The 24,947-nt window shown below is 41.8% G+C and overlaps 1 long non-coding RNA gene and 2 pseudogenes across 1 annotated transcript; 2 read left to right on the forward strand and 1 right to left on the reverse strand.

Annotated features, from left to right (window-relative positions):
• Positions 1 to 377: 377 nt before the first annotated feature.
• Positions 378 to 8,187, reverse strand: LOC148908458 (uncharacterized; annotated as a pseudogene).
• A 1,192-nt stretch (positions 8,188 to 9,379) lies between these two features.
• Positions 9,380 to 10,716, forward strand: LOC116301347 (uncharacterized). The gene is made up of 3 exons (XR_004197720.2): positions 9,380 to 9,474; positions 9,957 to 10,079; positions 10,640 to 10,716. It is a non-coding gene; the product is annotated as an uncharacterized LOC116301347 (long non-coding RNA).
• A 9,173-nt stretch (positions 10,717 to 19,889) lies between these two features.
• On the forward strand, positions 19,890 to 21,608 carry LOC148908459 (uncharacterized; annotated as a pseudogene).
• Positions 21,609 to 24,947: the final 3,339 nt, after the last annotated feature.

The following is a 24,947-nucleotide window of genomic DNA, read 5'->3' on the forward strand; positions in this document are numbered from 1 at the left end:
TTATATTATAATATATTTCATTGAAAATATTTTTACTAATAGCAATGACAATTATTCAGGCTACAACTTGCTCAATTATATCATGATTCCGATTTTGCTCCATGTACATTTCAAACTGAAACTCTATTTAAAACAACAAATGTTATGATTCAGATTTTGCTCAATACATTTCAAACTAAAACTATAAATACAACAACAATTTTGACATCAAGTATGCCATGACAAAACTAGCAACCATAATATGACTCAAATCCTGCTCAATGAATACTTTTGTCATGTTTACAGTTTTGAATATTTTATAAATCTATATAATTGATAATCGATCGTCAACTTGTATGATAAATGTTATTATTCCAGTTAAACACTTCTAATAGTACTTAATTATTTTGTCTGAAGTTATTTTTAGCGGCAAAAGGCAAAAAGTGTTTGAAGTAAAACCTTCGCAATGACTCCTTCAAACCTAACCAGTAGGGGAGATCAAATGGAACTCTTTCAATGCTAAGTCCTTTGCTAGTGTATACTAAAAAATCACACCACCTTGCTCCTGTCACACCCATTTGCCCTTGAACTTGAGTATAGTAACTGTGATTACGCTTGAGTTTCGGCTTACCATGAACATTTTCCAAGCAGAAATTATTATGCGAGCATGCATCTAGTGGAGTAACAAAGAACTTAGATTGAGGACATTTGATTTCGACAAACCCAAAAGGATCAGTACATCCAACATCTATTACTTTACCATCTGGTGAAGCACCAAGGTAGGGAGATTCTAAACATACCACCAAGCCTGATTTGCAAACTTTCACTGGTTTACCTATAGTTGTCATGTACTTCTTGTACTGTTCTAGTGCAGTAGATTCATAGTCCAGTCCATGTGCAGTATACTTTGAAGTGAATGGCTTTGCATCCAGAAACTCCTTAACCAGGGATTCATGCTGCCTTTTTCTGTTCTTTGCCCTCTCAAAATTGGAAGCAGTTATTCTGAATCGTCTTTGCTTCTTCCATTCATCAGAGCTAGATTGTTCCCTTGTAGCTTGTTCTATTTTATTTTACAGATCAACATTAACTGTTATTTCTTGTAACAACAACTGTTCATCTGTGCTAATGCCTGTTGGTGCTCGAAAGTTGTCACTAACTCTTAAGGGGAGTCTGGGGAATGAGTCTAAAGATATTTTATTATTTGTCTGTTCTCTCCTGCTAACAGAAGTAATGTCAGAATAAACTTTAAAGTTATCTTCAGTTAAAGATAATTGATAACTAGCAAATGAGCCTTGAGGACTTTTTCCCATTTTTGTTTGTATCATCACACTTGTATCACATCTTGGAGTCATGATTTGAGCTAGTGCCATTTTGGGATTTAACTCTTGTAATTTTTTTTGTAGCACTAATTCAGCAGTGCTTTGACATTTTGTTGTTGTGCGAGCTTCGTAAAGTAGACATCCTTTACCAGGCTCCCTTTTAGGTGTACAATTGGTGAAAATTACACCAAAAGGAACTCTGGAGGGAAAAGCAAATAAGTTGCCCGGTATTTTTACTGATCAGTTCAAAGACAGCCACTATAGCAAAATGGGAGTGAAACCTTAATGTAATGGCTGAACATTTGTTTGATTAAGTACTGTTTGTTGTTACGTATAAAAATCACACACCGTTTAATTTTCTCCGGGGACTTCCGGTCAGCGGTAGTTGCGGGCTCAAAGACGTAGGTCAGATATATATTTTTGGAGAGAAAATCGAGACCATGTGCGAATTGAGTATTTCTACAGTTATACTTCCATTTATACTTTGATTTCTACTTATCCCAAGGCCCAGCAATGTAAGTTAGGTTTTCGTAGACATTTATTTGGTATTTATTTGTAATTTCGGGTCTCATTTTATGTATCTATTGTAGTTTTATAACCTTTATTTTCCACATTATTTTATAGTTTTCGAACCGTGATACTAACGTGATAAAAATGATATACCATCTGTACTGCGAGGATATCTGCTGTATTAAAAAATCACACGAGTTCAAAAGGCTGGGAGAATGATTTGTTTATCCTGGTTATACCCCTAGCGCCTAATAGTGCGTTATAGTTCGAAAAATTGACGCCATTGTTGGAAATATTATCATCGTTCTGGAAGTATTATCGCCGTTAGGACAGGTACCGAATTCAAGATTAGTTGTATATAATCACGAAGTAGAGATCAATTCAAGTTATATTTGTGCCGTTGGTTGGGTTTATTTGGTGTAAATATGTCTGGAGAAGAAAATGCTGAGATCGTCGAACAACCTAAGGAATTACAAGATGAAATTGCCCATCTCAAGTCACGTCGTGCCTTAGCAAAGGCGGCAGTAGCACGAATTATAACAGCTGTGGATAAGCTAATGGCTGCTGACTCCAATCTTATGGCAGTAAAGGAACGAATGATGGAGTTTGACCAATTAACACAAGATTTTGCCGCCGCCCACAAGGCGTATACTGACCACCTTACAGAGGACGACGAACTTCGGGATGCAGAAGAATATTGGGAAAAGGCAATTACACGGGCAAATGAGCTCAACGACATAGTTGGTGTCTGGATTGCAGAGTTGAAGGACCCAGTAAAGGACCATGGTGAACCAGACGACGAACAAGACGGTGGTGAGAATTTGAATGAAGGAAACAAGAAAATGGACAGTGAAATTGAGAATGACGAAGTAAAGGAGTTACAACATAAACAATCGCAAATTGAACAAACATTACAACATAATGCTGCCCTTGAAGCTAAGGTGCAGGCTGTCAAGCGACAACAAGCCCTAGAGATGGAGGCATTCGAGCTCAAGGGCCAGGAGCTCGAAGAGCAAATGAATCTAGAGCGTCAAAGGATCAAGCTACAAATAGAGTGAGAGAGACGACGTAAAGATATGGAAGAAGAGATGAAGCAAATGAAGGCCGAGTTAGCCCAACTAAAGATGAATACCGAAACCAAGGAGGATACACCTACTGACGCGGCAACGAAAGTTGCCAAAGTAGATCTGCGCTTCACCCACTCCACACCTAATGTATCTACACCGAAGCGAGACCTACAGCCACCCCCTCCGGAGTCCATTCAGCCGCCATTTGGAAGGGCTCACTACACACCACAGTCTAAAACCGGTGATGCCGAGACACGACAACTACCCTGGATCTCCCCAGCCTTGTATATGGGGGACTCCACGCCTCAGCATGCACCACCTACTAACTTGGCAGATGTGCTTCAGCAGATGATGAATGACACCAGAATGCACCAACAGTCGCTTGTAGATAGCATGCAGAGACCGAAGATTGAGTTGATGACCTTCGATGGAGACCCTTTGAAGTATTGGCCCTTTATCAGAGCATTTACCAATGCTGTTGACAGCAAATCAGATGATGATGGTTCTAAATTGAACAGCCTCATGCAATACTGTGCTGGAAAAGCGAGAAGTTTGCTGCAATGTTGTCTCGTGAAAGAGCCCACGGAAGGGTACAAACTTGCATGGGAGCTTCTTAAGGAGCGCTTCGGCAACACTGATGTCATATCTCAGGCTTGGATAGCCAAGATACTTGATTGACCAAAGATTAAGGACACTAAAGGTTTGCAGACCTTTGCCGATGAACTCCGAACCTGTAGGGAAACTCTGCTCACGATGGGTTACCTAAATGAGCTTGAGACCCGCAGAAGTCTATGCCAGATAGTGGAGAAGTTACCAGCTTATCTGCACTCCCGCTGGCTGAAGGTGAACCATGCGATAAAGTACAAGGAAAATCGCCCTCCCACTCTTGTCGATGTCATACGTTTAGTGACGGATGCAGCACAACAAGCCTCCGATCCAGTTTTCGGAAAGGCCCTGGAGCCCAAGGATACCTCATCCAGGGATGACAGAAGATCTCAAGATTCCAGACAGAGAAGTAAAGGCAGCCATGCCGCTCACGTTGTGTCTACAAGTAATCCAGCAACTGCAGTAATGCAGTCCCCACCTGTGACTAGCACGACTTCCTACAGCACGCCAAAGGAGCCCTGCGTGAAGTGTGGAGGACACCACTACCTTACCCAGTGCAAGGACTTCAAGGCTCTTCGCGTGAAAGATCGTCTAGCCTTTATCCAATCTAAGAGACTTTGTGTCAATTGTTTTAAGCCTGGTCACCTGGGCAAGGAATGTAGTAGGCCCTTTGTTTGCACTATCGATGGCTGTGGTCAAAAGCACAGCAAATTTCTACATCTGCCATCCAAGCCACCCCAAGAACCCGAAGTTGCGAGACAAAGTGTAGCTGTGCCGCAATCCCCTGCACAACCCAGTGCTCCAGTCGGCAGTAATTTTGTGGCTGGAAGGAAGGAAAAGGTTGCTCTTCCCATTGTTGCTGTTCGTGTGAGGGGCGAGGGACTTGATAATTATACAGATACCTATGCTTTAATAGATCCTGGTGGAACTAGTGGATATTGTTCGGAAGACCTTGCCAAACACCTAGGTGTCCCAAGAAAGAACTACACTTGTAGTTTGTCTACTATTCACGAAAGTAACTCCCCAATCAATGCAGATTTCGTCAAGCTGCAAGTCTCAAACGTAAATGGTGGGCCACAGTTCGACATGAAAGGAGTAATAGTCCGTCCTTCGTTGAACGTCGGACTGGACAACTTAGCCTCGTCAACCGACCTCAAAGAATGGCCTCACCTAGAAGATATATACATGCCTAAGTTGAATGTCAATGAGGTTCATTTACTGATTGGACAAGACACTCCAGACCTTACATTTCCGGAGGAGACCCGAAGAGGAAAGCCTGGTGAGCCATATGCTTGTCTCACTGCCCTGGGCTGGGTCATGAACGGCCCTATAGGCCAAGACAAGCAAGCCACTTTCACCTCGAACTTCACAAACGCCAAACAAGAATTGAACATTGACCGTCAATTAGAAACACTTTGGAAGTTAGAAGATAATGATTGCGGCGAAAGCCTAGGCTTGTCTAATAGTGACAGAAAGGCCTTGAGTGTTATGAATGAATCAGTAAAGCTTGTTGATCAACACTACACGATGGACATTCCATTTAAGGAAAGACCACCTGGATTGCCAGATAACCGTCCGGTGGCCGAACATCGACTAAATCTTCTTGGGAAGAGACTACAGAAGAACCCAGAGTTGTCGGAAAAGTATACCGCAAGTGTACACGAACTCCTTGAAAAGGGGTATGCTGAGCCTGTGAAGGAGGATAATCTGAAAGGAAGAGAAGGCTACACTTGGTTCCTTCCCCATCATCCGGTGCTGCACCCAAGAAAACCAGACAAGTGCAGGCTTGTATATGATTGCGCTGCCAAGTATCGAGGAGTGTCTTTAAATGACAAAGTCCATCAAGGTCCTGATCTGACGAACAGCCTCGTTGGAGTATTGCTTCGCTTTAGGCAGGAGCCTATTGCTCTGATGGCGGATATCCAGGGCATGTTCAACCAGGTACATGTGAGTGAGAATGATCGAGATGCCCTCCGATTCCTTTGGTGGGAAGAAGATGACCCGACCAAGACTCCATTGGTGTACCGGATGAAGACCCACCTCTTCGGAGGAGTGTGGTCACCCAGTTGTGCCAGCTTTGCCCTGAAGAGATCTGGCTGGGATGATCCCATGCCACTTGAGTTAAAGGAGCAGTGGTGCCGATGGCTACAAGATCTACCGCTGATCCAGAACCTTGCCATTCCTCGTTGCCTAAAACCTAAGGGTTTCGAAACAGCATCTGCAGAAATACACCATTTTGCGGATGCTTCGGAAAAGGGCTACGGAGCTGTGTCATACCTCAGGATCGTTGGGAACAATGGAATTTCCCATTGTTCATTCCTCATGTCAAAGTCTCGGCTGGCCCCACTTAAACCTACCACCATTCCTCGATTGGAATTGGCGGCGGCGGTTGAAGCAGTGAAACTTGACAAGTTACTGCGAAAAGAACTCCAAGTACCCCTTCAGGAATCGGTCTACTGGTCGGACAGTATGATAGTCCTATGGTACCTGCAACAGGAAGACAAGCGCTATCAAACTTACGTTGCTAACAGAGTTGCTGCCATACAAGAGCACACGACCCCAAGTCAGTGGAGGTACGTTGATTCAGACTCAAACCCGGCCGATCACGCCTCCCGCGGTATGATAGCGGCAGAAGTGGTAAGCACCTCCAGATGGATCCTTGGTCCACCTTTCCTATGGAAAGAAAAGACGGAATGGTCGACACAACCAGAATTTAAATGCTCAATGCTGGAAGATGCAGTTGAAGTCAAACCAGACCGCAAGGTTTACACTGTTGCTACCGGTGACGCAGACCCCATTGATTTACTCATACAGCGACACTCGTCATGGGATAGGCTTCTGAAGTCGATTGCTTGGCTCCTTCGGTTCAAGCAATTCATGAAAGCCAGAAAACCGATGCCTGGCAAGTTGACAGTGAGCGAAAGCAAGATCGCTGCTACAGCTATCATTGTCCACGTACAGAGCCAAATTTTCGGAAGGAGCAAGGATAACTCATTGCAGAAGCTGTCGCCGTTTCGCAGCGAAGACGGAACGTGGCGAGTAGGAGGAAGACTCAACAAAGCTGATCTGCACTTCCAGACGAAACACCCTTTGATATTACCTGCTAATCATCATGTCACTAATCTTGTGATTCTGCATCACCATGCCATGACTGGCCATGCTGGCATCGAACGTGTTCTCGCCGAAACAAGACGAAAGTTTTGGATCGTGAAGGGCAGAGCAACGGTAAGAAGAGTGCTATCCAAATGCATCACATGCAAGAAAATGAGAGCACAGCCAGTGTCTCAGTACATGGGAGACCTGCCAAAGGACCGCATAACACCTAACGAAGCACCCTTTACACGTGTAGGAGTGGACTATTTCGGGCCGTTTCTCGTGAAACGAGCTAGGAGCGAGGTCAAGAGGTACGGTTGCATCTTCACCTGCCTCACCACAAGAGCCATCCACATCGAAGTTAGTCACACTCTTGACACTGATTCTTTCATAAATGCACTTCAGCGATTCATCGCTCGCCGTGGCGAACCTGTTGAAATCCGCTCAGATAATGGAACCAATTTCACCGGTGCTCAACTAGAACTGCGACGAGCCCTTGAAAAGTGGAACCAAGCTCAAATCCACAACTTTCTCCGCAAGAGGGAGATACAGTGGATCTACAACCCACCAGGTGCTTCCCATATGGGAGGTGCCTGGGAGAGGCAAATACGTACCGTGCGTTCAGTCCTGAGAGGTCTACTTCCTCTACAGATCTTAGATGATGAGGGACTATCAACTTTGATGTGCCTCGTGGAAGGTATTGTAAACGGACGACCCATAACCAGGATCTCGGATGATCCGAAAGATCTCACGCCTCTGACGCCAAACCATCTTCTCTTGCTTCGTTCGGGCCCAACCCTTCCATCAGGAATGTTCGTTAAACAAGATCTCTACAGGAGACGCTGGCGTCAGGTTCAATACAAGGCTGACGTTTTCTGGAAACGCTGGCTGAGCGAATATCTGCCAACACTTCAAGTGCGCCAGAAGTGGCTACGCCCAAAGCGTAACCTTAAAGTTGGAGATCTGGTGCTAGTAAAGCACGACAACACGGCACGTCTACGTTGGCCTCTTGGGCTCATCGTCGACACCTATCCGGGATCAGATGGTCTTGTGCGATCTGTTCAAGTGAAGACCCAATCTGGAGTGTACAATCGTCCCGTCGACAAGATTTGTCTACTTGAGGGGGATCTGCAGCAGTCTGACGAATGAACACTCATGAACACTTGAAGATACCCACGGTTCAGCCCTTGGTTTGTCTGAATGCATTGCAGTATCAACGCATTGGGGGCGGGATGTAATGGCTGAACATTTGTTTGATTAAGTACTGTTTGTTGTTACGTATAAAAATCACACACCGTTTAATTTTCTCCGGGGACTTCCGGTCAGCGGTAGTTGCGGGCTCAAAGACGTAGGTCAGATATATATTTTTGGAGAGAAAATCGAGACCATGTGCGAATTGAGTATTTCTACAGTTATACTTCCATTTATACTTTGATTTCTACTTATCCCAAGGCCCAGCAATGTAAGTTAGGTTTTCGTAGACATTTATTTGGTATTTATTTGTAATTTCGGGTCTCATTTTATGTATCTATTGTAGTTTTATAACCTTTATTTTCCACATTATTTTATAGTTTTCGAACCGTGATACTAACGTGATAAAAATGATATACCATCTGTACTGCGAGGATATCTGCTGTATTAAAAAATCACACGAGTTCAAAAGGCTGGGAGAATGATTTGTTTATCCTGGTTATACCCCTAGCGCCTAATAGTGCGTTATACTTAATATTGTTCTTTCTTACAGCAATTTCAAAATACGACTTACAGTTGACAGAGGGCAGCTCCGTTGCATTTGTATTGTGCGTCCCCACTGTAACAGGCCGTCTTTTGCTAGTGAAGAGGGATGTTGGTGAGTTATATTTGGACAAATATTTGCTTATTCCAACCCGTAACTTATGGAAATGCTATGGAAATATATTTTTTATACCAAAGTGTAAGTCAGTACGTTTCAAGTGTCATGTAATTGCAGTCGTTTAGTGATCTATTATTATTCTTTGATAGGAATAAATTCTGTTGACGGTGTGGTTGCCTCCGTAACCAATTCAACTGTACTGGTTGAACAATATAGGACATATAAGTAAGTCTTCGTTTGAAATTAGGATATGAAAGTAGTCATTCTAACCAGAGCGATAATGCGTTTAAGGCGTTATATATATGGTGCTTTTATTACTTAGAAAGGGGTAGAAAGGATTTCCCTTATAGGTTGGTGGAGTAGAGAGGGGGGGGGGGATTACGGGCAACATGCGATTCATCCTGCTTTTACGTATTGCAATCTAGATCTTTCCCTCGGGTTCAGAGGCTATTTGTTCGTTCTGACGTTTGATGTTCTGAAGGAAAATCGCTCGTTACAACCCAGCACAAAAAGCGATTCCATAGAAGTTCTGGAGTCGAGAGTATCTAGATCTGGGTTTGTATATCAAATTTTTCGCTTCGCATTTAGAAAGGAGTAACGTGACAGGGAACTTGTCAAGGCAGAGCAAGACTTAGAAGCCATGAAAAATAGTAATGTGGATGGAAAGCAAGTAAGTTTCAGTATAGCTGTATAGCTTTGCCTAAAAAATGTAAAAGATAAGCATTTGTTCGCCACAAACTGTGGACATACCGCCAGCAGGAGTTATTTTAGCGACAAAACCGTTAATTTAAATAAGGATGTTTGTATTTTCAGGTCGATACTACAAACACATGTTCGCCACAAACTGTGGACATACCGCCAGCAGGAGTTATTTTAGCGACAAAAGCGTTAATTTAAATAAGGATGGGTTAATTAAGTACAAAATATAACTTTTTTTATGCATATAGGCGTCCAGGGAACAATCAACAAAAGAAAATGATCGCCCAGAAAAAGTAAGAAACAGCGCTACAGAAGCCGGAAACCAGTCAAATCCCTCAGATGAAAGCAAGTAAGTAATAAGTAGAAAAGATGACATATGACGTTTAAAACTCTTTTAAACCATTTTTCAAATGATATGAATTTAATTATCTATATATAGCCCAGAAAAAGTAAGAAACAGCGCCCTTAATTATGATAATCATTAAATCTGTTGCAAAGACCCCTCGCACGGATTCCCCAAAGAATTGTTAAGGAGGACGTGACAACAATATTTTTTCCATAACAAAACAGCTTACTGTTCTGTACCTTAGAACAGTTCCTCATGAGAATCCATCCAAGGGATTCATATTCCAGGCTTCGCAGAGTTTTATGTCTATAGAGGGCATCGTCAAAAAATATAATTTCGAAGTGGGAAAATTTTTAATTTGTTTTCATAATCAGTATCATTTTGTAAAGTTAGCAAGATTGGATTAGGGGTGGGAGCGGACGAGATGTTATGTTACATCATACATTCCCAAATACTCAGATTATCCGGGGTGATGTTTCTGTTAGATAAGAGCAGCGCGGGAGCAAAGGCTTCTGTCTGAAGCTGACGAAGCAACCAGTATTAAAGTTAGAGTTGCCACTCCTTGTAGTCAAAAAACAATGTTCTTCTCTCCGGATGGTAGCAATCAGGTAGGTCGTGAAATACTTAAAAAATGTACAACTTTTTAAATACTTCACTTATCAATTAACGGAGAATATAGGCCATCAGCGTAAAGGAAAACCAAACAACCAACCAGCAAACAAACCACCAAACCAACCAGCAAACAACTTTTGTGATTTACGTTCGCACATATAGATATGATTCTTGACATAGCATAGTTTTATTTAAAATTATCATTAGAGTGCATTCCATTAATCCAGGAAACAAAACTAAATTTGTTTAGACCTCTTTAGGTTTGGCTTAATGCTTACCCATTTCAAAAGTAAAGCGTATTACGGTACTATTTGGTCTCAAATATGGATGCTATCGCTGGAGCAGGACAAACAACAAAAGTCTTGAAGAAATATAAAACACGCTCCGTTCTTTTCCTTTCACTTCTCTCGTGTTTTGCAAATCCCCAAAGTGCTTCATAACTTCACACAACACAGCAAGCAGGTTTTTTATTTATTTTATAAAATACAATTTGCAATTAATTTATACAATTTATTTTTGGATCAGGCGATTAATAAGAATACTTATTTCGTTGCAGAAAGAAGTACAAGAAAAGAGGCCGAAGTATATAATTTGAAGACAGAAATGAAAACCTTGAGAAGAGCAATGAAAGAAAAGGTATATTCAAATTTAGGTTGGTAAACGGTTTCAGTTTAGCTGACTTGCAGCAGTGAAAAAGGTCAGGTGCTATTCTTTTTCTTACAACAATTTTTTTTCTAAATAGAACGAGCAAGTAGAACAGCAAATATCAGAAAAACAGCTGCAACCACAGCATGAGAATGATTTGGTGAGTAGAATTTCCTGTAACCACAGATGCATGTTTCATACAAATATTTTTTCCTGTGCCATATATTTACTGTTATATTTTTATTTATAGGACAAAATGGTGAAGATGATACAGCACACTTTTTACGTTAGAGGAATTAAGAGTGTCTTCACTAAAGGGAATCTGTTGAGAACATTTATATACTTTAAACATTTATATTATCTTACGTTACTGTTTATGATTTAACTTGACATGAAACTCGATCTAGCTTGAAATTGATATCGAACACTATTACGTAAAACGAATGACATTTGATTCTGATCTTATATGTGATTATACTCGATACGCTATTCTAATCGACTTCTTTGAAATACCGAGCTTTATTGTGATTCTACACTGTGATTCGCCCACTAGATGTAAGTACAATTATAGATAGATACTCGTGATACACGTTTATGTAATTTCTCGTATGATTTAGCCTAATTTAGACACATTATTGATTATATTTTAGCGAACCTTCTACTTGGTTTAGTAAGTGATTGAGACTGATATTAAACCCAACGAGTAAAGCAAGAGTATTGATCGTGGCGTACCTTGATATACCGATATCCCAAACAGAATCAGTGGTTTAAATGGCCAAAGCTCCGGACTTGACCATCAAAAAATTAATCTGATATATAGTAAGTACCTCTATATTAATGAAGGAAATGAAGGAAATCAATATCAGACATCCCAGCCACTTTTTAGACAAATTTGATAGGAAATATAGGCTGTGCAAGTTCTAAATATAGGAAAATATAGGATTTTTCCCCAAAATTATATGCACTTTATAGTACCCAAGATAGCTTTTCGGTGGCGTAACCAGGGATCGGCCATAAAAAAAATACAGAACAAAAAAAAAAGGGGGGGGGGCCATTTTATTTCTTTCGCCAAATATGCTAAACAGTGTAAAATATAAATGTATCAATCAGCAGTCGTCCTATTTATAGGAAATATAGGTTTTCTTTAAATATAGGCTCTTTGTAGGATGCTATAGAAATTATAGGAAATATAGGATATATAGGAGGTCTGGGATGCCTGCAATATAAAACGTTGTCTGCCCAATCAATTTCATGGGGTTTCAAAACTTACTAATTATGCAATATTATGTGTTTTCCTAAGCCACAATGGAGAATGTACAACAGTTCAAGGACAGATGTGCATAAATAGATTCGTGGGCAACAAAAAAAGATAAAAGAAAACCATAAAAAAATAGTGATAATAATTGTTAAAAAATATTACAGCTGGAAAAAATCTTGAAAGACAAGATATACTTTATTTTTTGATATTTTCAAATAGGAGGATTCATAGTGTATCATTATTTATAATTATTGTATGTATTATGGGTATAACACAGTTTAAAGTTTTTCCTCAAGATGTTACTAATATTCTACAAACTTGTATTCTTATTTTCATTCTTGTATGAAATTTTCCATATCAATTTTCTGGTTCCATGTTCTTCTCTATTAATCGATATTCACAAAAACACCTAGCTAGTCCCAAATATCCCTAGAAATTTTCATGAATTTTCAAAAACACCTACAAATTCCAAAGAAATTCAAGCTAGGACCATGAACTATATTATTCCTAAAAATCCCAAAGAATTCCTGGGAATTTTTTGGTTTATTTTTCTTTCGAATTTCGATTAAGAATTCCTAGGAATTCCTAGGAATTCTTGTTCGAATTACCGTGAAAATTCGCACCTTAATTCCTAGGAATTCTTAGGAATTCCTAAGAATTTCCAACTTCATTTCGCAGGGGATATTTTCTTATTATAAATGGGTTCTTAATTTTTGGTAAGTTAAAAAGGACTTGTATACGTAGGTGTACACCTACTTGTAAGAACGTTGTCATACAAAAATAGAACATTAGTGATTTAGTGGGAGACGAATTATATTAAAAAACAAAAGAAGATCACTGAAGCTGAACTTTTTTATTTGTCATAGACGGCGTCTGTTTGGACGATTGCTTCTTGACTGACTTGACTGTGCAAACGAAGACGCCATGAATACATTGCAAGAGATTTTGCCTCCAAGATTTGGTGGTGTGTGAAGGGACAAACCAACTCCTAACGTTTATTTCTTCACGGCTGAAACAGGCAAGGAAAAGAAAACAAAAAGAGAGCAAGCGGAGCCCTATTTACCAGAGCCTCTGGTGGACAAGAAACAAAGGTTCGACAAGGAGACGGATTCAGTAATAACGACAGTAAAAGTGGATGCCGCTTTGTAGACTCAGAAAACGAAAGATAGTCCCGTCGCTAAAGGCAGAGTGAGTAAGACAAATTCTTAGTATTTAAGCTTACTATTCTTTCATTGTCAGAAACCACACGTCTTCAATTGCGATTATACCTTACATATCCTCTTGTCAATACTTCGTATTTTTTCTTTAACTTTCGGCTTTGTATAGTTGCTAGAATTGAAATAATTACGCAGCCTCTAAAGTTAGTAATCATTATTTAGGAAGCCTACTTCTTTGTGTTATACGATAGGGTCCCTTTCTACTAAAAGGTGTGTGATACACGTTGGAATATGCCTTTTTTATAAAATGTACCAGCTGATTATTATTGATTGTTGCAGTCAAAAAGTTGCTATGCACATGGATATAATTTTGAAATACGTTATCCACGTTGTCCTTTTTAACTTGGAGATTATGTATATGGTACACTGCAAAGAAGAATTTCAGAATTCGTTAAAGGAATAATTTAATAAGACAACACCTGTAAAGCAGAATCCTTAGAGATAAAACACTGAAATGGTTTTCAAAGGGAAAAAATTGGATCATTGTTTTCAGTACTATTTCTAAATTCCCATACCTTAAATTCCTTCTGAAAACTTTTTTTTGTCGTTGATCAAAACTCTCTCTTTTGCATTATGTTGGGAATACTTTCTTTCCATGTATTTATTTTACAACAGAGTGACTTCTCCACTGTTAGATGTACTGCAAGAGATGGAAGAAGACTTCCAAGACACTCGAATGACAAGTGTGAAAGTATTCTCGATAACAAGGATTTGAAAGAAGGAAGAAGTTTAATAAATCAGTGCTTATCAGAAAAGCACCTGACAGATGAAAAGGATGAAGTCATGGGAATGTATGATATAGGAGACGATAGTAATGATATTGTTAGCAATAATCGTGATGATAGTGTTAGGAATGATAGTGATGAATAATTAGCAATTATTGGATGAGGCTGAGTATGATGTGAAAAAGTATGCATCAAGAGGAGCTTTTCTAATTAAGCTTTAGAGCCAGTAAAATAACACTCTCTGAGCTATGCGTAACTTTTCATATAAGCCCGATAATTGTTTTATTATTTTTCAAAATATTTGCAAAGTTATTCAGTCACCTTTATTTCACCTCTATATCAAAGTTCTTCACTAAAGTTATTGGCTATTTTGATGTAAATTGATGTGGTCGATCACTGAATAGTTTGTTTACTTTTTCAACAGTATGACATCATACATTTAGAAAAGTAAAATTTTTTCGGACAAATGTTTTTTCCTTGCTATAAAAAAGAACACTGCTGTGTTTTGAGACCACATACTCTATTATTTTTTAGCCTCATTTATATGTCAGCTATCCACAGAGACCATTAAAAGGACTTGAGATTTCTAAACACTGGTACAAATCAAGTTGCACATTCTTTACACTATCCCTGACTTCCTCGTAAATGAAGCTAAGCATGTACAAATGAGTATGTGAAGCTGGTCTATTAATTATCGAAGAGGACATCAGAGATAGTAAGATTTGAAAATTAAGTTAAATTGTAGTTCAAATATGTCTCTAAGGTTTCTCCGACCACAAGACTACAAGGCCAGATAAACATGGCTGCTCACAAGAAAGGATTCATGGAAGACATTGTAGATAATTGCTTTAGAAGAGTTGGGAGACTTTCTCCGTCAAGAAGAAATCGCTAGTACCCTTATTGAAAGTTTGAAGGTCTTCAACTACTCGTCTCAAATGCTACGCACGATGGCAAAGCTACCCACTTGGTTCAAGACAAAGTGGTCGGAGACGGTAATGAGATTACAAGGCACAAGGGAAAGGCGCTTTCCCTAGCTTTGAGGAATTCATAGACGAAGTTTACCAGCACGCGCAAAGAATGAACATTCCTCAGCTATCACATGCTACAGCAGCACCTAAAGAACCAAGAATGCCAGAGACTGCCAAGTCAATATGCAAATGGTACCAAAGCCAACATCGCAATCAGCTGCAAAAACACTAGCTTCAAACTCTAAGTCAAGACTTGAATCTCAACCAATTCAGCCTCATCCTAAAGAACATATGCAAGCTTCAAATGACCGACAAAAGTCAACGCATTGCTTCTACGCAAGTCGAGTTTCAGATAACGGGAGGAGGTTCTGAAGTCAAGAAAGGTCTGCTTTAACTGCCTGATGTCTGACCAACACTTGACAAGCAATTGCACGCAAGCAAAGCTCGAGAGTAAGATTGTCGTCAGAAACATACGGTTCTTCATGTCCCTTCGAGGCATGAAAACAACAATCAAGCAAAAGCAAATTCCTTCCACTAGGTCATGCGCATGAATAGTTCTGTTGCACATATTTCACAGCGAAAAACATGAATTAAGAATACCTACGTACGTAGTATTGGACGAGCAATCGACGGACATCTTTGTTACCAATTCACTCCTAAACGAGCTTAGCGAACAGTATGAAGAAGTCACGCTCCAGATTAATACAATGTTGGCACCGACACAGTTCGCACACGGAAGGTGAACGGACTGCGTATACAAGATCTTGATGAATTCCATAAAGCCAAGAGCAGATTCCAGCTGATCACAGTAACATCGCCAAACCGGAAATAGCTAAACAATGCCAACGCCTAAACTATATCGTAAATCAGTTGCACTACTGCCCAGATAAAGAAACAGCCTTCCAGCTACTTCAAGTCATCGACAGTAGGGACTTTAAGTTGCGAGGAAGGGACGGCTCTAGGGAGTGACCGGAATTTAATCCTCAGGTTTAAAACGTGTTCAAAACCTGATTATTGGCGTTCTGTTTAAAACGTGAGTATTAAGAATCGAATTTACCACTTATTTTTGCCATTTTTTCGTTAAAAAGCTGAAGATTAAAACGCATTATTCAACGGGTCGTAATGAGGGGAAATACATAAGACTTATGACCAACTTTTTAAGTTTCAGGAGTAATTATGGCTAGCGCTGATAATTCTGCATCTAACATTGCATCGAATAAATGCGTGCAGCAGCGTGTGAGAATAAAAGATGTGCGCTTGTAACTTTCATCCTCTGATTTTTGTTGATTCAGAACCAATATCAAATGTAAACTGCTTTGATTCGTCTGTTTACCAGAAAGAAGAGATAACTAGCTAGCAACTAGCGTGAGCTGCGTCGGTGTTTCCAATGAAACAGTAATGATAAAATTTTACACCGTGAAAAGATGAAAAAACTCTTTTACTACCGTCCAAACGTCAGTAAGTTTTTTAAGTACTTTCATCTTTTCACGGTGTAAAATTTACCCTTACAAAGTCCTTAAAATATTATTAGTACATATGAAAACTCCAATGTTTGCCTATCAGCGTGTCTTTATCTCACAAAGCCTAGTGCAAAATTTCGTCGTGGTATCTGTACATGGTCTAAACATGGCTACATCTTCATTTCACCTCCAGATCTACATCCTTCTGTTGATATTACTATATTTATGGACATTTCAAGGATATCAAGGGGATGCGATGATGTTAATTCCGATGGTCCATTGTCCACGACAAACACAAAGATTTCTTTTAGTCTCCTATAATCAGGATTTCTAAATTAAGAGTCAAGAAATGGCTTGGAAAATAGCAGAAAGATTTCATTTAATGTAAGGCTGGTAGTTTCCGGCTCATAATAAGAAAGATTTAGCAACGTTAAGACTTGTCCAGTTCTAGTTACGCGAATAAAGGTTAAACTCCTGTCAGATAGATGGTTATATGCATCTTCAGGTGTCGAGAAGGAAGAGATGGGCTCCTTTTGGTGATGATTGTTTCCATGAAGAAATGTGTCAGGGGGTAATCGTGTTATACCTGTGAATAATATGAATATTTGTATATTAATATGCTTAACAACTTTGTTACATAGGCTCCATCTTTCAGTTGAAAGCTGTCAATCCTTTCCTATAATCAAATAACGGAATCGATGCCGATGATGATGATAGTTGTTTGCTGGAGGTAGAGAGTGACGATGAAGAAAGTGTGAAGAAAATGAAGAAAACGATGTCGATTAAATCCTCAGGGGTATTAAGGCATGGTTATGCTCAAAAAAATGAATTAATTCACTAAAAAATAGATTAAAAATCCTGTATACATCGTGTCTCAAAGAAATCTAGCAGGAAGGGTAGATATAGATAAGGACTTGAATTGTACAGGCGAAATTCGTGGTGAGGTCACGTGACTTTATTAATTAATTTAATTTATGCAAATAAACGTCTTTCTTTGAAGGGGTGTGAAAAAATATTTGTCCCATTCTAAGTTATAGTGTTTGATGTCCATACACTTCAAGATAAATGAGGCTATAGGTACATGATTAGAAAACACGGTATTGTCATAGCTAACGGGTGTAATTTTGCGTTTAAATTAGATTTGAAACAATTTTCCTTTATATGCCAACAAAACATGCAGTTTTGTCTTTCTTTGAGCTATAAAAACCAAAATTTCTAATCAGTCACCGGTAGTTCATTGTATTTTAAGTTTAAAAAAAAGGGTTAAGTAAGACGTTTGTGCTAAATGTACATCTTTTCAAAGCCATGTATTTAATGCCGTTCCGTGAAGTGCTCGGGCGCCATTTTGATTCTTTCAACACAGCGGCTCATACAAAATCATCCAGCGGTCTGCATACGTTTCCACGGTTACCGTGGATGAAAAACCAAAATGGCCATCAGAAATAGTACACAACAAAGAGCTTTCTGTACAATTAATAGCTGTTTCTCAAAGAAAATCGTTCTCAACGACTTAAAAATGATTCAACATCTAATATACTAAAGTGGACTTTGTAAACTTAGGAATTTTTGAAGCAGAAACACATTTATTCAGAAGAAAACAATGTGATTGTAAGTATAAGCTGATCGATTTTAACTTGCATTTGAGCGAAGGAAGTGTATTTCTAAAATTTTCAAAGTTTGATGTTAATGTGTAATAAAATCCATATATATCGTGAATTCTGCGCATGTCATTCTTAAAAGGCGGGAGATTAGAATTCATTCAGGCGGGAAGTTTTTACTGCGTTTGTAGTTGTGGAATAGTGTAGTCTTTAAAGCATATATATTCGATCGAAAACATAAAATATTATAAAATTTATCAAGTTGAACGACTAATTGTCATGTCTGGGACATTTTTATGTCCAAATACATGTGGATTTGCTAAAGTTGTGGCTTTAAAAGTTTCACGAGTCAGTAAAAGCAGCTCGAAAGAACCGAACGAAAGCCCTACAAGGTACAAAAGAAGAGTGAAGTCAGAAGAATATAATTTATTCCAAAGCTATTTTACTGATACTAGAGAAGGAAAACTACAAGTAAACCCTGCACATTTTGAAAAACATGTACCATCACTAAAGGGTGCATTTAACAAATGGAACACTAGAAAAGTGCACGAAAAATCCAGGTATCTAGAACACTTCTCACTCAAAAACTGGTGCTCTCTCATCTTCTCAAAAGAAGGAGCACACCTTTTCAAACTGCAAAGGATGCTCTATCAGATTTGCTGCCATACAAGCACTTTTTCCTGTACGGACAGTAAGATTATTAGGAAAAGCTCGATTAAGCCCTGTATTTTCAGCAAATACTGAAAGTGAAAAATTGAGAAATCCACAACCTGTGATTAAACCAACACAAAATGATGCAAAGTGTGCTGCCAAAGCTATCTATGATGCAGTTGCTCCTCAATTTGAGAGTATTTTCAAACAAACATTTGCCCAAGCATTGTCCAAAAACACTGAGCTAAACTTACAAAATAAGACACAAGTACAACGTTGATTGGAGTTAAGGAAATTGTACAAAAGAGACAAAGAAAACATGGAAAACCATATGAAGGATACATCATTTTTAAGGTAAATAATATTAGTTAATCACATATACAGCATGTAGTTTTGACTGTTTAATAATGATCAGATTAGTAAGCACTAGTAAAAATTACACAATATTCATAATAAGCTAGGTTACATCTTGAGTTTATTTATTTTTTGCATGATTACTGGTGTATAATTCTTTAAATGATCGTTAGCATCCATGTACAATTATATGTCAGTGAAGCATAATTCTGACTTTCAGTAACTTATATTATTTTATTATACAGATTGAAAAGCTTCAGTGGCATTTTTGACATACATGTATCATAATGTGGATTACAATTATCAAAACAGCTATAGTTACTATTCAAAATGGTTTCTTTAAATTATGGTTTCTTAGTAAAACAAATTTAAAGGACAAATTACATTTAATGCAAAAATACAATTCATGAATGCATAATTATTATGTAATTTGGCCTTTGTAGCACTCATCAAGATCATGCATGAATTCTTTTGAATTGTTTATAAACAATTTATGAGTTTTTGAAATGTCAAATAATCATATGCATGATGCAGATTTCAGTGATAAACGTATATTTTTAAACTGCTTGTCATCTTTGAAGGAATTACCGCTGGCCATAAGGCCAGACACAAGACCGCTGACCGGCTCAGAATGAGGTCAGCCATATTGGAAAACAACACTGAAACGATATTGGACTTTATAAGCCACATTCACACGTTATTCTTGTAAGTTTGTTATTACTATATACTTTTATTACATTGTAATATTGATTAGCAGCATGGTATTCGATCAGAGTAATACATTTGGCGATATATTCATATGTAATTTACGGCTTTATGCTATTCTACTCTCTTATGTATTCGTAGGTCTTTTTCATCGTTGTTTGTACAAATAAAGACAGATAAAACATCGAGGAGCGTATTTCTTCATGAAAAAGACAAGAAATAGTCATGGTAATAGTTGCTTGCACCATTCCACACTGTGATTTCAAGACTGGGGACGTATCAGAAGGGCTAGCCATCGCTCTATTGACTAACCACGGGTTTACCCACCAGAACCCATCGCCGACCCAGGCCACCACCCCTAGCGGCCCCAAACTTGACCGACCCAAGATTGATGTCGGGATATCTGTCGAGGAATGGAACGTGTTTGTAAGACGCTGGGAGGTGTTCCGCACGGGTTCGGGAATAAGCGACACATCGGCACCTTCTCAGTTATTCCAATGCGCTGGGCCCGAACTCGGTGACAACTTGCTAAAAGCTCACCCAAGCATCGCCTCCGCCCATCTTAACGACCTCCTCGACGCCATGCGTTCAGTTGGCAGTCATCCCTGTAGCCCCATGCGTCCTGCGAACCGAGTTACTCCAGTTACGTCAGGAGAGAGACTGAAACTTTCAGGGCGTTCACCGCCAAAGTACGTGGAAAAGCAGAGACTTGCTCCTATCAAGCCAAATGCGAGTGTGGTAAACACGTGGACTACACAGATCACATTGTACGTGACGTCCTCCTGAAAGGAGTCTATGATGCCGACATACGCCGTGAAATACTAGGGACCGCTGATATACTCCAAAAGCCAGTTAACGACGTTGTCGCCCTCATAGAAACAAAGGAGATGGCCCGCAACGCCCTGCCATCGTCTGCTTTATCAGCCATGTCATCATTCAAGCGCCTCAAAATCCCCACAACAACTCCCACGGAGACCCCTACCCCAGCAGAGCAAGCTAAAGAGGCCTCTTGCCCTGATTGCAAATGCTGCCTTCAAGGTCTTTACAGAAGGCACCCGCGGGTGGAACACCAAGCCACACCAGGTTTGCATAAACTGTTACAGAGCTCGCTGGCGCAAGAAGTGTCAGCCGCAAAGCACCAACAACGCAGTAGAGTCCGAACAAATCTCCCAGTTGGCCTCAGTCCAACCTCACGGAAGCTTCCAGCCTCGAAGACGCAAGCGACGTCACCGCCGACGCGCCCCAACCACAAATGGCGTCACAAATAAACTGTCACCCACTAGACTCACCCACCACATATTCTCTAAGGGAGAATGGAGACGCGCACAGCTTAGAGACCACCCACGAGTGTCGATTAAGATTGCAGTAGACAATCAGGCCGAACCAGACAAGAGGGGTAACAACCCTGACTTGCACAAGGGAGACCAAGATCACCGCCATTGCAGACACTGGTGCTCAGTCAGACCTATGGTCCTTGGACGCGTTCCTCGCAGCTGGATTCTCACGTGATTACTTACACCCTGTTCTCCTCATCCTCTCCGCCGCTAACCGCTCCCCTATCACTATTGAGGGAGCCTTCTTTGCCATACTGACCACGACCTCCAGTAATGACAGGGTGACATCGTGTCGCTCCATGGTTTACGTGAGCAGTTGCGTGCACTCCATGTACCTATCATACGACTCGTTGCTGAACCTCGGCCTCTTGCCCGAGACCTTTCCGTCAGGAGGCAACCACTCGGAACAAGGAAACGGTCCTCGCACCCCTACACCAAACGTACCTACAAGACACCTTATCTATCAACTACACACGGTCTTTAAATGATGGGTGTAAAGAACGAAGCAACTCACGTGATGCACAATGCTCCTGTCCCCAGCGCACAGTACCTCCGCCACGACCCACAGAACTACCGTTCCCCTGCACACCAGACAACAATGATCGGATGAAAGCCTGGCTCCTCGAGAGATACTCCTCGTCCACGTTTAACACGTGCCCCCATCGAGCATTGCCATGCATGGAAGGACCACCAATAGAAATACACGTGGACCCCACAGCTACACCTAAGGCATGTCATACGCCAGCAAACATCCCTCTACACTGGCAGCAAAGGGTCTACGACGACCTCATACGTGATGAAGCACTGGGAGTCATCGAAAGAGTGCCATACGGTGAGCCAGTGACATGGTGTCACCGCATGGTTGTAACCCGCAAGCACGACGGCTCTCCCCGCCGAACCGTGGACCTCTCGCCCTTCAACAAATTCTGTCAACGCGAGACGTTCGCCTCTGAATCCCCATTTCAACTTGCGTGACGAATCCCGAAGAACACATGGAAGACCGTCACAGATGCCTGGAATGGCTATCACAGTGTGTCCCTACGTGAGTCGGATCGACACCTCACCACCTTCATCACACCGTTTGGTCGATGGCGTTACACAAGAGCACCACAAGGCTTCCTGTCGTCAGGCGATGGTTACAACCGCCGTTTCGACGCTGTCCTCTCTGACTTTGAGCGCAAAGAACGCTGCGTCGACGACACCATCCACTATCATACTGATTTGGAAAACCACTGGTGGAGGACTATCGATCTCCTCACGTGCGTTGGTCAGTCGGGTATCGTGCTAAACCCCGAAAAGTTCCAGTTCGCGGAAAAGCGCGTCGACTTCGCTGGCTTCAGAGTGTCAGACACGACAATAGAACCACTACCAAAGTACCTCAACGCCATCCGCGACTTCCCGATGCCTGAATCCACAACAGACATCAGGAGTTGGTTTGGGCTCGTCAACCAAGTAACCAACTACGCTCAGCTGCGTGACACGATGGCACCATTTAAACCTTTCCTTAGCCCTCGATGCAAGTTCTCATGGTCACCAGAATTAGACACCGCCTTTCAACAATCCAAAAAAGCAATCGTCCAGGACCATCCGCGAGGGCGTCGAGATCTTCGACATGCAGAGACGTACCTGTCTCCGCCCTGACTGGTCCAGGCGTGGCATCGGCTACTTCCTACTCCAAAAACATTGCAGCTGCCCCTCCGGCACACCCAACTGTTGCGCAGGTGGATGGCGCATCACTCTAGCCGGATCGCGATTCCTATCACCCGCCGAGCAGCGATACGCAGCAATTGAGGGTGAAGCCCTGGCAGTAGCCTGGGGTCTCGAACAGACTCGATACTTCACTGAAGGATGCGACAATCTTGTTATCGCAACAGACCACAAGCCGCTAGTCAAGATTTTTGGCGACCGTACACTTGACGAAATAACAAACTCCCGTCTCTTCCGACTGAAGCAGCGCACCCTACCATGGCGTTTTGACATTGTCCACCTACCTGGCAAGAGCAACCAGGCTGCAGATGCGACCTCTCGTCACCCCTGTTCCACCGCATCAGAAAACAGCGACGTACCCCAGCATTCAAGCGTACACGACCACTTGGAATCAGCACTCATGGCCTCCATCAGCAGCGACACCCAAGAATTCGGGCCCATCTCATGGTCCCTCCTTCAAACAGAGACTGCCGCCGACCCATCCTTAAGTTACCTACTGAACATGATCGTGAACAAGGGCGGCACAGACAGCATTGACCGAGACCTCGGAAGCCTGTCCTCCATCCGCGACTCAGTCTATGCCCAAGACGGAGTATTATTGCACCAGGACCGAGTCATTGTCCCCGAGACTCTTCGACAGAGAATACTCCAGCATCTCCATGCAGCTCACCAAGGAACGTCAGCGATGGAAAAGCGCGCTCGAGCTATTGTCTACTGGCCTGGGATGTCCAAGGATATCCAGAAGACAAGAGCCCGATGTTCGGCATGCAACAGGAATGCACCGTCACAGGCTGCCACACCCCCTCTACCATCGTCGCCTCCCTCTACACCTTTCGAAGCGGTCTTCGCCGACTTCTTTGATCACGGCGGGCGTCACTACTTGGTCATCGGCGACCGACTTTCTGGCTGGGTAGAGATCTTCAGCTCCACCTCAAGTACCGACCAAGGAGGCTCAGCCGGCCTGGTCCGGCACCTTCGCGCTCTTTTTGCTACCTTCGGGGTTCCCGAAGAAATCTCCAGCGACGGCGGCCCTGAATTCACAGCCAACCATGCGGCGAAATTCCTCCGCCTTTGGGGTGTTCGTCACCGCGTGTCCTCCATTGCGTTCCACAGTCCAACGGACGAGCAGAGGTCGCCGTAAAGAAAGCCAAACGCTTACTGATATCCAATACAGGACCCACAGGTAGCCTTGACCATGACCGCTTCTTGCGCGCCATGCTACAGCTGCGCAACACCCCAGACAGCAACTGCGACCTCTCTCCTGCACAAATCATCTTTGTTCGCCCCCTTCGCGACTTGTTAACGTTTGTCAACAGATTGGAGAAGTTCTCGAACCCCCACATCCGTCCACTCTGGCGTGACGCATGGGCAGCGAAAGAACACGCCCTCCGGACCAGAATCACCCGCACCACAGAGTCCCTCACGCCCCACTCTAGACCACTTCGTCCGCTGGCCATTGGTGAGACAGTCTTCCTTCAAAATCAGACAGGCACCAACCCTAACAAGTGGGATAGATCTGGAGTAGTGATGGAACATCCAGGTAACGACCAGTATCGGGTCAAAGTGGACGGATCAGGACGCTTGACCTTACGCAATCGTCGCTTCCTGCGGGCCTATACACCGGCTACCTCATCCACACCACAACCACACTCTGCACCGGAACCCCCCGCCACCTCCACAGACCAACAGGTTCACAGCTACCAAAATCCACTGACGCCTCACAAGGTCACCGACCCATCAGATCAGACAGATACAGGCTCCCCAATGCCTGCTGAAGAACCCACCCCTGATGACCAAGCCAATGTTCCACCCCAACCTGCTAGTCCCAGCACAGAACCAACCGCAGCTTCACAAACCCCATCATCGCATCATGACTATGCGCGATCCAGTCGCAACAGAAAGCCATCGAAACGCTACGAACCCGAGACTGACACATGGACAACAGTATGAGTCCGTTGAGATACAACGTCTGTAGCTCATCGGACTGGGGGGGATGAAGGAATTACCGCTGGCCATAAGGCCAGACACAAGACCGCTGACCGGCTCAGAATGAGGTCAGCCATATTGGAAAACAACACTGAAACGATATTGGACTTACTTAATTAAATTAAGTAAACTTAATACTATGCCGTTCGGGATGTTGTAGTCGACTTTCGCTACTTAAGTTAATATGTAAAAATACGTTTGAAGAAGAATGTGTCGATGGTATGCTCGTAAACGACCAGAACGACTGGTTAATAGA

The sequence above is a fragment of the Actinia tenebrosa genome, unplaced genomic scaffold (assembly GCF_029948245.1).
Source record: "Actinia tenebrosa isolate PJP-AT-01 unplaced genomic scaffold, QUT_ActTen_1.0 PGA_scaffold3__52_contigs__length_22856419, whole genome shotgun sequence".
Lineage (NCBI taxonomy): Eukaryota > Metazoa > Cnidaria > Anthozoa > Actiniaria > Actiniidae > Actinia > Actinia tenebrosa.